Genomic DNA, 14,813 nt, shown 5'->3' with positions numbered 1-14,813 from the left:
GGCTGACACAGATCATAAAGGTGAACACAGGAGCCCACATGCCTCACACTGTGATATGAAGCAGGAGAGTTCTGTTCACCTGGGGTTGTCATCAGGCCATGTTTCCCAACCACCACTTCACACATCCTCTCCCTGCTCATATGAGTGAGGAATTGTACCTGGGGTTACCACAACTCAGCTCTCAGAAATGAGATGAGCTACCTGTGCTATCCAGGACCTAGCCTGGTAAACAACAAGTAAAGAAGCATGAAACCCAGGTTGCTTCCCTGCTCTCACCTGGGGAGGTAACTCACCTTGGTGCCCCCTCCCAAGAAGTGCAAATAACCTGCAGCTACATCCCCCCCCTGATGTGCAAACACAGCAAGGGGTTTAGATATTCTCTCAGCGATTCCTCATGGCTTATCACCATCAAAATGTCTGCCATGTGTCTGGGCTCTCAGACATCCTCTGCAGCATGACCACATGGTGCTGCCCAGGGGATTTAGAGGCACCATTCCAAAGCAAACGCTTGCTTGGCTTCACAACAGTATCTTTGCAAGATAAATCACACCGCTCCCTGCCTTCCCCATCCAAGAGCAGCATTTATAATCAGAGCTTTTATTTTGCAAAGCAGAGCTACACCCTGACCTCAGAGGGAAGGTGGAAGATGCTTTCTCTCTCCTGGAAGGAGGTCTGTTCCCAGTCCCAGTCTGGAATAGCATGGATGAGTTCAGCAGGGGCAGCATCCAGTGCTGAGAGGAACGATCCCTTTGACACGGCCCATTTGAGGTTTGGGGTGAGCAGCAGCGGTGGAAAGGAATTAAACACCATAAAAATGTAAAAGGAGTGCTAAAGACACACACTGCCATTTAAATAGGTCGGCATGATTAAATCCTGATGTGTTGTAAGATCTTATGGGCATCTCATTAAAAACCTATTACTTAAAAAACACAGCTTAGATAGGAATGTTGTTAAAGGGCAACTTAAAATAAAACTGACCATCTGGTCCTCATTAGGCAATTGTCTATAACCACCATGTTATTATAAAATCCACTGTGTGCTCCACATCTGCTTATCTCTGCTCTCCCTGCCTGCCCCTAAAAGGGCAACACCGACTGAGAGTCTGGAAGGAGCACGATCTGGGGGAGATGGAGGGGGTCTATGCTGGTGTAGGATTTCTAGGTGATAGTGATCAGCTCTTCCCACATTACAGGCCTGTCCATGCACTCCTTATTATTTTATTTATCCCCTCTTCTATCCATCTCTGCATGGTATTCCTTTAGCAGTATCCACTTTTTTTTTCTGCCTCCCAGTGTAAACCACCCAGGTTTCTATCTCACCCCACTTTCAGCTTTGGCCAGTGCCCACAGCATACATAAAGCACACTCAGTTATTGAGCCCCATTTGACCAGGAACTCTGGGTTCTTTCACCCCAACCACAACAGCATGATCCTAAGACCCATGCCCTGTGCTGCAGCCCCACACCACCCACACTGCAAAAGCATGGAGTGGGTCAGCATCAGAAGAGGAACATGAAAGACAAGAACCCACCTCCAGCTAATGCTAGACTGATAAGTGCAACATTTCCTGGAGGTGTTGCACTCTGACATGGTATTTAGAGACCAAGATGGACATCACCAGACATTCCTTGTCCCAAGGCAGCTCTGGTGGAATAACATACCAAACCTGCACGTAGAACTATCAAGAATTTTTGTCAAAAATATTACAGGAAATCCTATTTTAACACAGGAAATCCTACAAGTATGTTAATACTTTCTACGCAGAAAACAAAAATAATCAAAGCCAAAAAAAAAAAAAAGCCACAACAAACCAAAAAAAACCTAGGCTTTGTGCTTGTTAGTGGCAGAATTTAGGATGAAGGGGCTTTGTAGGGACAGCTGAAGGACTATCCACCCAAGGAAGGTGTCCCCAAAGCATGTCCTCTGGCGTATGTCCAGGAGCAAGGCCTTATGCTGATCACCAAGTAGAACAACCCCAGAAAAGGCAACCAATTAATCAGTCCTGAGTTCAAAGAACTCAGTCAGGAACAATTATTAGGCAAAAGATGAGCTCCAATCCACATCAAAAGACAGATATGGGACACAAGTTACCTGGAGCACAAGTTCAGTCTGTCCAGAAGGCAGGATCAGAAGCAAGACTACAGCCAAGCACACTCATAACACAGGAAATAACTAAATACCCTGGGATAAACTGAAATTGGGCTCCTGGGGTGGGGCCCAAGGGTGTGGGTGGAGGTCCCAGGAGAAGTTAGGGCAATTAGTGCCTATTAGTACACTGAGGGAGCTGCCAGAAGAGCTTCTGTACCAGGATAGGCCAGAGACAGGGGTATTGTGAGTGGAGGAGTGATTTCAGCAAAGGAGTAAAGCACTGAGTCTGCACTGGAACAACTCACAAAATCATTTCATTCATCTCAGCAGAATCTCCAAGCCCTCCAGCTAGACCTGAAAGAGACAACGATTTGCCTGACTTGTCATTAATGTGCTTTGTCTGACCCTCCCCACAGCACACAGCTGCATGCTCCTCCATGCCGAGGAGTGGGACCACACTTCCGTGGTGCAGTGCATTAGTCCATCCAACACACACAGGATCAAACCAGTGGAGACTCCTCCTTTCATGGACCTTGGACTCAGGAAGCAGAGACATGGCCATTTTAAATGTCTAAACCATCTTTCCAGACCCAAGGGTTGGGCTTTCTCCAAGAGGCAAGGTTCAGAGGAACCATTTGCTGGACTCTTAGCAGTTTCTATCCAGGGCACAGGCAGTTCTGATCAGGAGGAACATACAGGTAGTCCCAGACATGGCATGTGAGCTTGGAAGCCCAAGAGACACTGCCTGCCAACCCTACCTGCAGTGGTGGAGAGGCAGGTTTCCAAGAGAGACCCAACACCACTGAATTGCTTTTGTCTTCCTTCCAGAGGAGGAAAAGAGAAGGATGGAAACAGACACTTGTCAAACAGGAAATGATTGTAGAAACAACATCCTCACTCCATGCTTTTTTGGACACACAAAACAGGTTTGCTGGAGTTTTCATCTTGCCTCCACAGGGAAGAAGTCAGTTATTTGCAGTTTGCTCCAAGTATTCACCGTGACACAGTGCTCTGTGTTTACCACCAAGGTACACCTCCTGTCCCCAGGCTCTGGAGAGCAGGGTCAGATGCTGTTTCAGGAACACGGGGGCATGTGTGTGTATGTGTTTGTTTGTTTGTTTGTTTGTTTGTCATTGGGATGTTGTGAAGGCTGCTTGGTTAGTTTGTTTGTTTCTGAAATCTCCCAGGGGAAGTTTCTGGCAGAAAGCACCTCCTGAGCGAGCTTGGATCAGGGTGTGCTTTGGCTGGGAACTGAGGAGATCTGCGTATGAAGAAACAAGAGGTGAAGAGGAGATGTATGAGGCCAGAGGGCTAAGGATTTGGCTTTGCTATGTAATGTGCTCATCAGGCAGGGACAAAAACAATCTGAAAATCAGAAACAAGCTTTGCCCACAACACAGCTCAAACTTCAGCAAAAGCCATTGGAAATATTCTCATCTCAATCTTTTGCCACTGTTGGGCCTCCTTGTGTGTTTTATGTGACAGGAGCTACTCTGGTTCCCACTGAGATCAGTGGGAAGCAGCCTACTTTAGGCTGGAACACTGTGACCCCCTGCTTTGAGAAAGATTGAGAGATGTCAATGCAGCCTAACATCTCAGAGATCTTGGATGTGGTTTTCTCTTGGAGTTGCATCCAAGGCAAAAATCCCTACAGGAGCACCTGTCAGCCAGCCTTACCTCTGCTACTTGTTGGACCATTTCTGCAGGGACTTTTCCTGCAAAGATACCCACAGAGCTCAAAAATATGCCTGATGGGGAAATCTCCAGACAGAAGGGAGAGCCAGAGGGCTGGCTCATTGCTGTCACAACAGCCAAAGAAACATGCTCTGTGGCTACTGAGCTATCACAAAGCCATAGGAGCTGTGGTGAGCTGCGGTTTTCATGCAGGCTGGGTCTGCAAGCCACCTCAGCTGACCATGTCATTGGTTTCAGAGTAGTTGGACATGTGGAAAATAGAGCTACCTTTCCTGTTCACTGTTTCCCTTGGGATGAACGAATATTGCACAGATCACTACAAAGAAATCTTTCTAACGAGATGCCAGGTCCCATCTGCTCTGGGAGAAATCACACTCCTGCATTCAAAAAATGCTGATGGAAGTAACAGATGATGTACTAATGATCCTTGGGGCTTTTAGACAGGTTTACTTAGGAAACCAGGCATGTGAGATCACATTGTCTTTTAGTCTGCCAATACATTTGTCTGGGTCCTTCCTAATAGCTTTTTAACTCACAGGCCAGTTTTAAGAAAATATAAAGAGTAGAAGTCTCCAAAATAGAAACTTTCTGTGGGTTTTATGAAAATTATTGACCAAGTGGAAGAAAAAAAGAGGAAAGTATAGGTCTAATAAAAGCACCTACTGGTGCATGAGCTCAACCCTTTACAGGGCTTCAGAAGATCCACAGAGATGCTCACCTTAAAGCTGCATTAGAAACAAAGCTTGCTCACTTTTCCCATTCACACAATGATTTAGGATAACTTTAGGCTTCAAGTTTTCCACAAATGGGTGTTCTTACCCCCTTTATCATACTATTCAGGTCAGGATGGAATGTCCTGACACAATCACATATGTGTGTGCTTGTTGGTACAGATTGTGTTCTGGATAGTGAGGAAAGGCACACAGGAAGTGAATGGGAGCTGCAAACCCCAGTGCCCAAGGGATCAGCACGGTGTCAATTTCTGTAGCTGGTGCTAACACAGGAACACTAAAGCACAACTTTCCTGGCAGCACCACATGCCTGGGGAGGTACCAGAGCACTTAGGCCAAACAGAATTCCTTGCTTGTTTTTAAAATGGCCTCAATCCTCTCCCCTTCCCAACACCCCTCTTTTCACTGGTCACATCACCGGTTTGGAGGACAGGTGTCTGCAGTTTTGACTCCAGAGGCTGATGCAAGAGGAGACCCAGCAGAGCCAGAGGCAGCCGTGACCAGGGGGGATCACTGAGCCCCACCTGCTGCGCCTCATCACACACCCGATACTCTGCATCTATCAACGTCTGGAATGCCACCTCTGCTACTCTATCCTGGGCTTCCTTGCCCGGCTATGCCAGGCACAAAAAGCCTTTTCCTTCCCTGATCTCCGTCTGGACCTGGCACAAATATGTGGAAAGAGAGGGGAGGATGGTGAGATGCTTGTTTTCTTTTTCCTTTTCTTTGCTAAAGATTTCAGTGGTGGAAGATGCTCTGACACTGTGTGCTGTCAGTGGTGTAAAGTGAACAGACGGCAAGTTGTGGTCACTGTCCCTGGCCAGCTGGGAATTGCACATCTCCTATCATATTTATTGGTCACACATATTCTGTCACCTCCCCCTTTCTATTTACCCATTGTCCAGCTGCTGTCTCTCGTCTTTTCGATCTCTGGGACATGGAGATCCAATTAAGATGATTATAGCCATGTATGAGCCTTCAGCTGCCTCCCAACATACATATTTGTAATGGTGTTTACATGCTCATTTCCATGCTCATTTCCATTCAAGAGCATTGTCAAACTTGACTTCTTATGTTGATATACATAAGCAGAAAGTCAGAGATCCACCCAAGATTCAGCAGCCCTAGGAAAATGGATTTAAGGAACTGTAAAGTATGGATTCACACCACAGGCAGGGAGGTACCCTGAGATATTCTGGGCCCATCCAGAGTGTCTGATGATGAATGGATCAGCCTGCAGCTCCAGAAAACCCTCTGAACCTTTGTCGAAGTATTCTTACAACATTATACATCAAATTAAGCAAATTCCTTAATTCCAGTTAAGCAAATTCCTAGAGCAACTCAAAGAAAAGACCCATTTAGGCTGTTATGAAAACTATAAAGTAGAAAAGCATATTGCATATTATTTCCCTTTAGACCCAAACAATTAACAAAATGGAGGACATTTTATGATTGCTTCCATTGGAAAAATTGATTACACAAATGCAATGTATTCTTGATGATATCTTGTAAGTAATTTTTGCCTGATTTTTTTAATAGCAGTGGCAACAGTGGCATCCCATTTTATTGGTGAAAATTCCCTAAGTTCCCTATGTTCCAGTGAATTTTTTTCTAGAAAACCTTATATCTTTATTTGCTTCTTTGCATGTTATATCCTCACTGCACAGAAGTTGTCTCAGAAGTTGTCTCAGTTTTAGCTTACTTTCTCTATTCCATTTCTACAGGAAGAAAATCCTGGACTTGGGTTTGAGGTGCTTTGAACCTGGACAGGCTTAGCTGGCTGAGGTATTCATAAGAGCTTTGAAGCAATGGATCTGACAAAATCACAAGGGTGCTGATAGTCCTCTCATCCATGTTTTCCCACAGTTGTTCCTGAAGGACAGACAAAATTCTTCTGAAATGAACACAAGCAATGGGGGAAAAGATCAGAGAAGCTGGTATGAATTCACCTGCCAATGTAGTTATAAGGAAGTAGGGGTGATGTGAGCTGCATCTTTCACTGTGCTCGACATACCACCTAAAGCTGGAAGACTTTTCCCCAAGGCAGCCAGTCTTCTGGCATACCCAGGTCCCCCCATAACCAAGAAATGTGGACTGAACCTCTGAGGGCTGAGGTGCAAGGCATTTCTATGGGAAGTCTGCAGTCAGGAGATGGTAACAGCTGTCCAAGCAGGTATTCCACTCCATAGCTGGGGGAAAAGTGAACAGAGTGTGATGCTGGATCCAGGGCAATCCAGAGACATCTGGGTTAAAATACACAGAGGTATTTATCTCTGGCTGTCTTCACATAAAGATTTCACATCACCAATATGGCCCAAGGACAGGTGATGCTAAACCTCCACCATGTCAAATGCCAGCTCTTGTAACACATGCAAGAAACGAAGCAGGTGACCTTCCAACAGCCACTGGAGCACCTCAGCCTGGATGTGTCTGAGCACTCAGGAGCCATGTGAGAATCTGTAGGAAGAATCCAGCAGCAAAAATCTGTTTAAGAAAAGTGCAGCAATGAAAAATGCTCAGGTGCATTGCAATCTGAAGGCAGAGGACGTGGAGGAAGAAACAAGCACTCGTCTTCCACACCACTGAAGTTTACAAGTCCCTCAGCCTAGACCCAGCTTATTCTTGCAAGCTCTCTTTGGACATAGTGTGGGAGCAAGGAGGACAGCCAGCATTTGGCCATACATGAGCGTACCCTGGAAATTCAGCTGTGTAGGAGCAGCCAGAAGGTATCTGTGTCTGTGCTAGTTTTGCTGTGTGCAGACAACCTGCTCACTGTATCCCTGCAGATTCCTCTCTCCATCCTGGGAGAGTGCAGGGGGAGATGTTTGTTTCTCCCAGTCATGCTTTGGAAGCTGTATTGTTCCCAGGCACAGCACTCCCCTCCCCCTCTGCCAGCCCCTCCCCAGGGTTGCTCCTGGTGGCCACAATAAGAGGTTAGTCAGCCTATTTCAATTAGTGGCAAACCGTGTGGCGTGACTCCAGGGCCTCCATATGTTCATAAGTATATGCAACCACACTTTCCTTGACGCATTCCTCGTTCCAGGGAAAGGCCACATCTCCACAGCTTGCTGGCACAAGTCGCACAGGCAACTGCAGAAGAGATGGGATAATAAACACACACTCACATATACACACACACATATACGTAGGAAAACTTGGCACCCTCCCACCCTCTCCCGTGTTGACTGCCACATGGTCCCCATCAATTTTTGTCAGAGCCAGCAAGCCAGCCAACCGCTCACAGATGCTGACAAGGCAATTTCAACAGCTGAGGGACTTCTCTGCTTTCCTCCTCCAACACGTAGGATTTCGGTTGACTTTTTTTTCTTTAAAGTCATCTGCTCCTGGGGGACATTCCCCAGCCTGTGGCAGTGCCATCTTCCTGGGTGCCCCTTGGCCAGAGTGCCCCTCCCTGCATCTGAGGGCCAGCAGGTTCCACTTCCCCCTGCGTGGAGATGGGGTCTGAAAGCCAAGAGCTCACAAGAACCTGCTATCTCCACTATCTCAAGCATCCCCAAAGGAGAATGAAGATCTCCCAATCCAGCTGCTGCCATTTCCCCCAGTATTGGCTGCAGGAGGGCAGATTTTGTCTACTCCTCCTCCCTGAACACAGCTGCTACCTTCAAGGGGGCTAGAAGGTTAAGGACACATCTCAGTGTCCAAGAGATCCTCTTTAAGGAGCTCATTCTTCCATGTCATGTTTTCAGAGCATTCTGCAGGTGACTGAGAGTTTCTGTCTAGAGTCAAAATCAGGCCTGAATTAACGAAGACCTCCAAAAATATATTTGACACATTTCAGCAAGTGTGCTAATACTTTATGATACAACTCACAGTAGCAATAGCCCCTAGGCTTAGGTAAAGCTCTTGAACTGTGCTCAAGAGAAAGGAACACAGAAGTACTTGGGAGCTGGGGGAGGAAACAGAAAGCAGTGCTGGCAGAATGAGGTTTTCAATGTCAGTGAAATCCTGGTCCCACTGAAGCCCTGGCAAAATCTCTCACGATTGCTCACTTAGACCCTATCCTGGGGGAAGCTCAAGAACGTCAGTCTGATGTCATGTAGGCTGGCATTTTCAGTCCCAGGAGAAAAGACATTTTTGTGTCCAGAGCCTGAAGGTTCTCACTTACCACCTGTGTAAATCCTCATATCTGACTGGTTTTGCCTAGCTCAGTCCTACCCCAGGTCAGGAGAAGGGTCTGTCTGTAAAATGTGATTCAGCACAGGGAGAAATACACTGGTCAGGCACTGTCATCCACCCAGCTCTTCTCAACACAGCTGTGGGATAGCATTTTGGAGGCAGGAACATGCTGCTTGCTCAGAATCTGTGCAGACATGAGACTGACAGGCACATGGTGGGAAGGGAAACAGAGGGAGAGCAGGACTGGAGGGACTGGAAAATTAAATGAACCATTTCAGAAAGCAAAGTCCATCAGATCTTCACAACTGGGGTGCACATGCAGCTTTGGCAAAACTATCCAGCTTGCATAGGAGCCCTCATCTCCCTCCACCCCAGCCTTGAGTCAATAATGGACAACACAAATGAAACCTCTGCTCATTGTTTACTGTCAGGTCATGTAAGCCCTTACCATGCAGTCAAAGAAACCACACTGCTCAAGCAGCCCCATTTTTCAGAGCTGAAGGCAGCTGAAACAAGGAGATACTTGAGAAAATAATTAAGTTCAATGGGTGGCTCAAGCCTAGATGGGGTCATGGATAGAGTCAGGACAATTAGGAGGAAGTGCTCTGACCACAAGCACACACTGCCTGTCACATCCACCAAAAGACACATCTTCTGACATGGACAGGGATGTTATTAGCTGTTCAGATCCTGAAAACCATCCAAAGTTGATGAATCTTTTCCAAACCACTATCCTGGGCACAAGATGCATCATCAGAGGATTCCCCTATTCCCATATTATCGTGCTGCTCATTTCTAGGCATTATGGTATTTCTATCCCTCTCTCAGAAACCCCAGGTGATGGTCACAAGTGGTGGCAGGAGAAGGGGCAAGGAGCCCTTGGAGCTTGAGACTACAAGCTTTGGGCTGGGCAGCCTGGTCTCACAGAGCAAAATATCACCATTTCCAAGGATGCACAAAGTGAAAGATGCTAAGGTGCTGGGATGAGCTGAGGAATTGTAAGCCCTTGCAATAGTGTTTTGTTCAGTGCTCTGTCTGGGGCTAGGGTGGGATGTAGAAACTTGCCCATGGCAGGGAGAGAGAGTACAACTGGAAAAGGAGCTGAAGAGTGAAAGCCATGAAGATTGTCAAGCCACAGGACTTAAGCAGCTTCCCAAGCTCTCTGATGGACTGCCCACCGCAACTACAGCTGTCTCATCAAGTCAAAATCAGGTGTATCAACTGTGATTTGAGATGGATGAGCAGGGCAGAGGAATCTGACAAGAATCTGTCTCAGAGTCCTGGCAAGTGACCATGGGAAGTACTGTTTCATATTGCAGCTGGCAATGAGATCCATGCTAGAAGAAACTTATTGCTCCTACCACACTTCAGGATATCCAGTCCTCTTCCTGAGCATGGATTCTGCACTGGAAGTGAAAGAGAGAGATCCCAGATTAACCCAAAGAGTCTTCCAAAGAAGAAAAAATTATTCTATGACATGGAACTTGTCCCCTGTGTCTCATTCTTGAGATATTCTTTCTCATTCCTGCCTGCACATCTGGGAAGATCAGGAAAATAGCACAGGAATCTAGAGAAAGTTTTAGAGAAAACACAATTGTTCTCAGATTCAACCCAAATGTGTAGGGAACTCTCTCTCTCCCATATTTCCAAATGACCAATGACTTCAAGAGCTTGCTGCTGCCTCAGTGCTTGGGGTGAATCCCCATTTCTGCTGTGTAGTTTAACAGCAGACACATGGTCCAAGAATGCATGGATGTGGGACTTTTACTTCTATTGGTCCAAGTCTTTCTCCAGTTAGAAATACTTTAATCCTTCTGGATCACAGCTGACAGCAACAAACATCCTCCCTGCAGATGCAGGGAGGGAGGCAAAACACAAGGAATAACTTGATTTCTGAATTTTGCCAGACTGATCTGAGGCAAATTGTCCCTACATCTACCCAGGTTAGAACTAAACCTCGTGATGAGTTTGAAATCTTACTGGCCATGCCTGGATGGCTGGAGCCGTCTGCAGAACAGGGGCATGCAGACAGATGGAAGGACATCCAAGCAGAGCTCAGGGAGAGATCTTGAGTTTCACTGTTGGTTGCATAAAATGAGCTGATTTTGCCAGTTGTCAGGCAGCAATCACAGCACTGATGAATGACAGAAATAACCAAAGTTCTTCCTGCAGCCAAATTCCGTGACACCTCCACAAAGCTGACTTACACCATCCACCACGACATCTGCTGATGTCCATGGGAAGGGGAGAGGGTGTAGCTCTACATCCCACCCTGGGTTATTTTTACAGCTGGGAAAGGAGGTGGTGAACCTGGACGAGAAGGTTGGAGACTTTTCTAAGACAGCTCACAAATGCTGTGAAACGAGAGCCAGAGCTTAGAAGGCCCCAGATCCTCAGATCAGCAGCTTCAAATGTGTCACTGGCAATGAACCCAGAAGGGCTGTATTCCCCAGAAAGGAATTTCCCTGGTTCTGCCCAAACAGACAAATAAAGTCTCCCAGCAAAGTTCTTGTCACCCACTGGTGTAGAAAGTTGAAACAGATGCTTAGAACTCAGAAGCATCTCCAGCCGTCCTGGGGGACGCAGCTTCAGGGGGTAAAGGCAGGACACTGGGACATAGAGACTGCCTCTGACATACAAACCTTTTGCCTTCACTGACACAAGACTTCTGGAAAAGACCCAGCCAAGCAAAGACGATGGATCTGTACTGATTTATATCAGATGAAGATGGGTCGCTTGAAAATCAATTCCAGGTGAGCTGTGTGGAGCTGCCCAGAAGCTGTTTGCCAGTTTCTCTCTCTCTCCATTCCCTGTTGCCAAAATGCATTGAAGTGAAGATTCACAGGCAGCACAGAATGGTTCCCTCAGGAGGAGTCATTCCACACATGCCTTCCCAATAAGAAGAGTGGCAGTGTTTAGAAACCAAATTGGTCATCGCTGGCAATTGTAGAAACAGACAAAAATAGCAGAAAAAAAAATTTCACAATTTCCTGCATTTTTTTCCCGATTGTTCCACAAAAAAATTGTTGGGTTATCCAAAAGAGAAGAATGGCTTAAACAAGCAAAACATCAGTAATCACCTGCTTTGCTAAGTGTTTGTAAATAACATAAGCTGGTCTTCTTAGCCAAATGTCATTCCTTTCTACAACCATCACTCCCTTCTCCCAGTTACTCACTGTGACTAATGGGAGGGGAAAGAGATTGTTGTCCTTTTTTCTCCCCAATGGATTTTAACCAAAAAACCTTCATTTTAGTTGGAACACACTCTCCTTCCCTCCTCTTTGCCCCCCCAGGATGGGTGACACCATCCTGTCTGCAGCACGAAATCCCTTGGCTTTGGTCACTTAAACATTCTACAAAAGTAGAAGATATTAAGTCCCCAATGGCAAACTGTAAGTTTGTAACACTCCTCCAAGATGGCCACGGCTCTTCAGCACATCCTTCATCAAATTCTCAGTTCTGATAATTAAGCTATCAAATTCGTGTTGGAGGGGACAATTGTTTATGTTTTGGGTTGGGTTTTTTTTTCAGGGCTGTAGATCTTGCCAGTAGAGTCTTTAGAATAAGAAAAGAAAAACCCTCTGAATCACTGCCCAGAAACTCAATCCCAAAAGCCTCCTCCCAACCTCTGTTTACAAAATTATAAGCTTTCTTTGTCCTAACCATTTTCCTGTTACAATAATATTCTTCATTTTCTATCTGACTTTTTTTTTTTTTTGGTGCATGGAAAATGTGATTTCATTGTGAAAGGATTTCTTATGAATCAATACAGCAAAGAAATACAGAGATGTTTGCAGTAAATCACTCTCAAAGTAGAGACACATAGAAAATGAGTTACAAGAAAAAGTAGATAATCCTAAGCCATTTCCAGATGGAAGGAGGTTATATTTTCCATAGAGTGTATCTGGTTTTTGTGTCACAAAACATGCTGGTATTTATTTAATGTATTTTTTCTTTGTACCGTGGAGTTATGATTATATGAAATGAATTTCCAAAAATGACAAACATTGGCCTGGTTTAGGTAGCAAATGGAAGAACTGAGATACTGAGTTCAAACCAGCTAAGGCTCAGCCCCTGTGGAAGTTAAGAGCCAAGTCCTGCAGCAGAATGTTGACTTCCATCCCCTGAGATTCCCTCCACTTCTGAGACAGTAATGACAAGGGGAGAGGTCCAATTTTCCAATGCTTTGCTGTTTCTTTCACCCACTTCCCTGTGGCTAGCAGGGATGACATTTGGAGCTAGGCTGGCCTCTCCCCTTCAGTGAAGTGAACTGTGTCATCACCATCTCTTCGGAGAAGGCTTGGCAGGACTGAATGCCCAGCAACTGGAGGGAGCCTCTGGAATGCTGACTTCTTGGAAGCACTGGACAGGGATCAGTCTGTCTGAGCCTCGCATCAAACTGGGTGTGAGGTACCCAGCTATTCTCCTAAAGGAGAGACATCTGAGAGGCATTTAGAGAGGGAATCGTGGTGGCTGAGGGAGGCTGAGTCACATCCTCCTAGTGGTTCACTCATTCAGTGACCTAAAATGTAGACAGGTAGATAAGGGAGCTACACCCCCCCTTCCAAAAACTCCCTGAGACCTGAAAATCTGGTGAAAAATCATGGAACCGTGGTTCATCAACACTGCTGGAGTACAGCATCCTGCAAGGCCATGGAAAAACCTAGGAGTCTAGTAGATACAACCCCAGACATGCAACCAAACAAGCAGCCTATAGAGAAACAAAAGTAAAAGCAGACTCTTTAAACTGAGTCTAGCTGTGGGCAGAGAGTATAGGAAAGCTCCTGGGCAGACAGCTGGGGGTAAAATGTTCTGTAAAGAGGAGAGAGAGCTTGAATTTTAAGAATGGGTGGGGAAGATCACTGTGGTGTTCACATAAATAAAGCAGTGTGGGTCTAGGCTGCCTGTGGCAGTAGCCCATCTCCATCCAGAATGGAAGGTGGCTGGGTGCTGGCCCAAGAAGTCACTTGCACTCTTGCTGGTGTTTTCTGCCTTGTTGTACTTAAATTTCTGGCTCCAACAGAGCAGTGCAGCTCTGCTGGTCATGGCTGACATGTTATTTAGATAAAGTGCCAAGAAAAAGAGCTGGGGTCACATGAGCCAGCTAGACAGGAGGATGAGGAGGGTAGCACAAAAGATGGCTTCAAGGAGTAGTTGATGTAGCAAAGCTCCCCTCCTTCATCATCCAGTTAATACAACAAACCTGTTGCTGGCTGTTCACAGCTTTGTGGAACTGGGTAAGGACTACAGATATTACATAGAGATGCTCCATAGAACTGAGCAAAGGAGGAGCTGGATCTTCGTTAGCGCCCCGGCTGGGCTGTTCCCCTGCTCTGAATTCCTAATCCTAACGGCACTGACAGGAGGCGGGACCCAGGGCCGGTGGTTATAAGAGTTTCATGCTCAACAAAATGTCCTGAGGGCATGAGCACGTCCTGAGCTCCTGCAGGTCCCTGGGCAATGGAGGAGCACAGCCTTTTCCATCAGGTCGGGGGCAAGAGTCTTTGCATTTGCGATGGCTGGGCTGCCAGGGCTCTGTGTGACCAGCTGCCTGCTGCTATTTTTTTTTTTTTTTTCCCCCCAGGAAAAGCTGGCACTCTGGCTATTCCAGCCTGCTCCTACCCTTAAAGACCTGACATTTTTTCTAGTGCATCAAATAAATACACCAGTATATAAGAGGAGCAGGACCAAGCCTGGAAAGCTGGCCCCGGGCTGGAAGAAATGCCTGCAGGAGAGGAAGTGTTTGTACATAGACACGCACACAAGGCTCCATTAGCCGAGCTGTTTGCAGTCATCTTTGGGCTGCTGCTCCCTTCTCCTGCTTCCAACAATCCCATCGGTGGGGACCGGCCGACCTCTAGTGGTGTGAGCCCACAGCTGTGGCAAGGAGGAGCAGGGAAGGAGCACACCCACCACCTTCTGCGCGCATGGGCTCCATCCCTGAGTTATGGAAAGTCCCACAGAAGTGGAGGAACCAAAAAGGGTGGGGGAGCGTCTGGGAGACCAGAGGAAAGCAGCCGCAAAAGCTCAGATTTCCAGTATCACCTTGGGACTTGTGTAACCAAACCCTTCAGCATCTCCACCACAGATGTTCCCCCAAGGACGAGTGGGTCTGAGAGGACATTTAGTTAAAAGGAGGTTCAGAGAGAGAACAGAAATGGGA

This window comes from Passer montanus, unplaced genomic scaffold (genome assembly GCF_014805655.1).
Source record: "Passer montanus isolate IOZ18808 unplaced genomic scaffold, ASM1480565v1 scaffold1, whole genome shotgun sequence".
Lineage (NCBI taxonomy): Eukaryota > Metazoa > Chordata > Aves > Passeriformes > Passeridae > Passer > Passer montanus.
Note: the sequence above shows the minus strand (reverse complement) of the source record.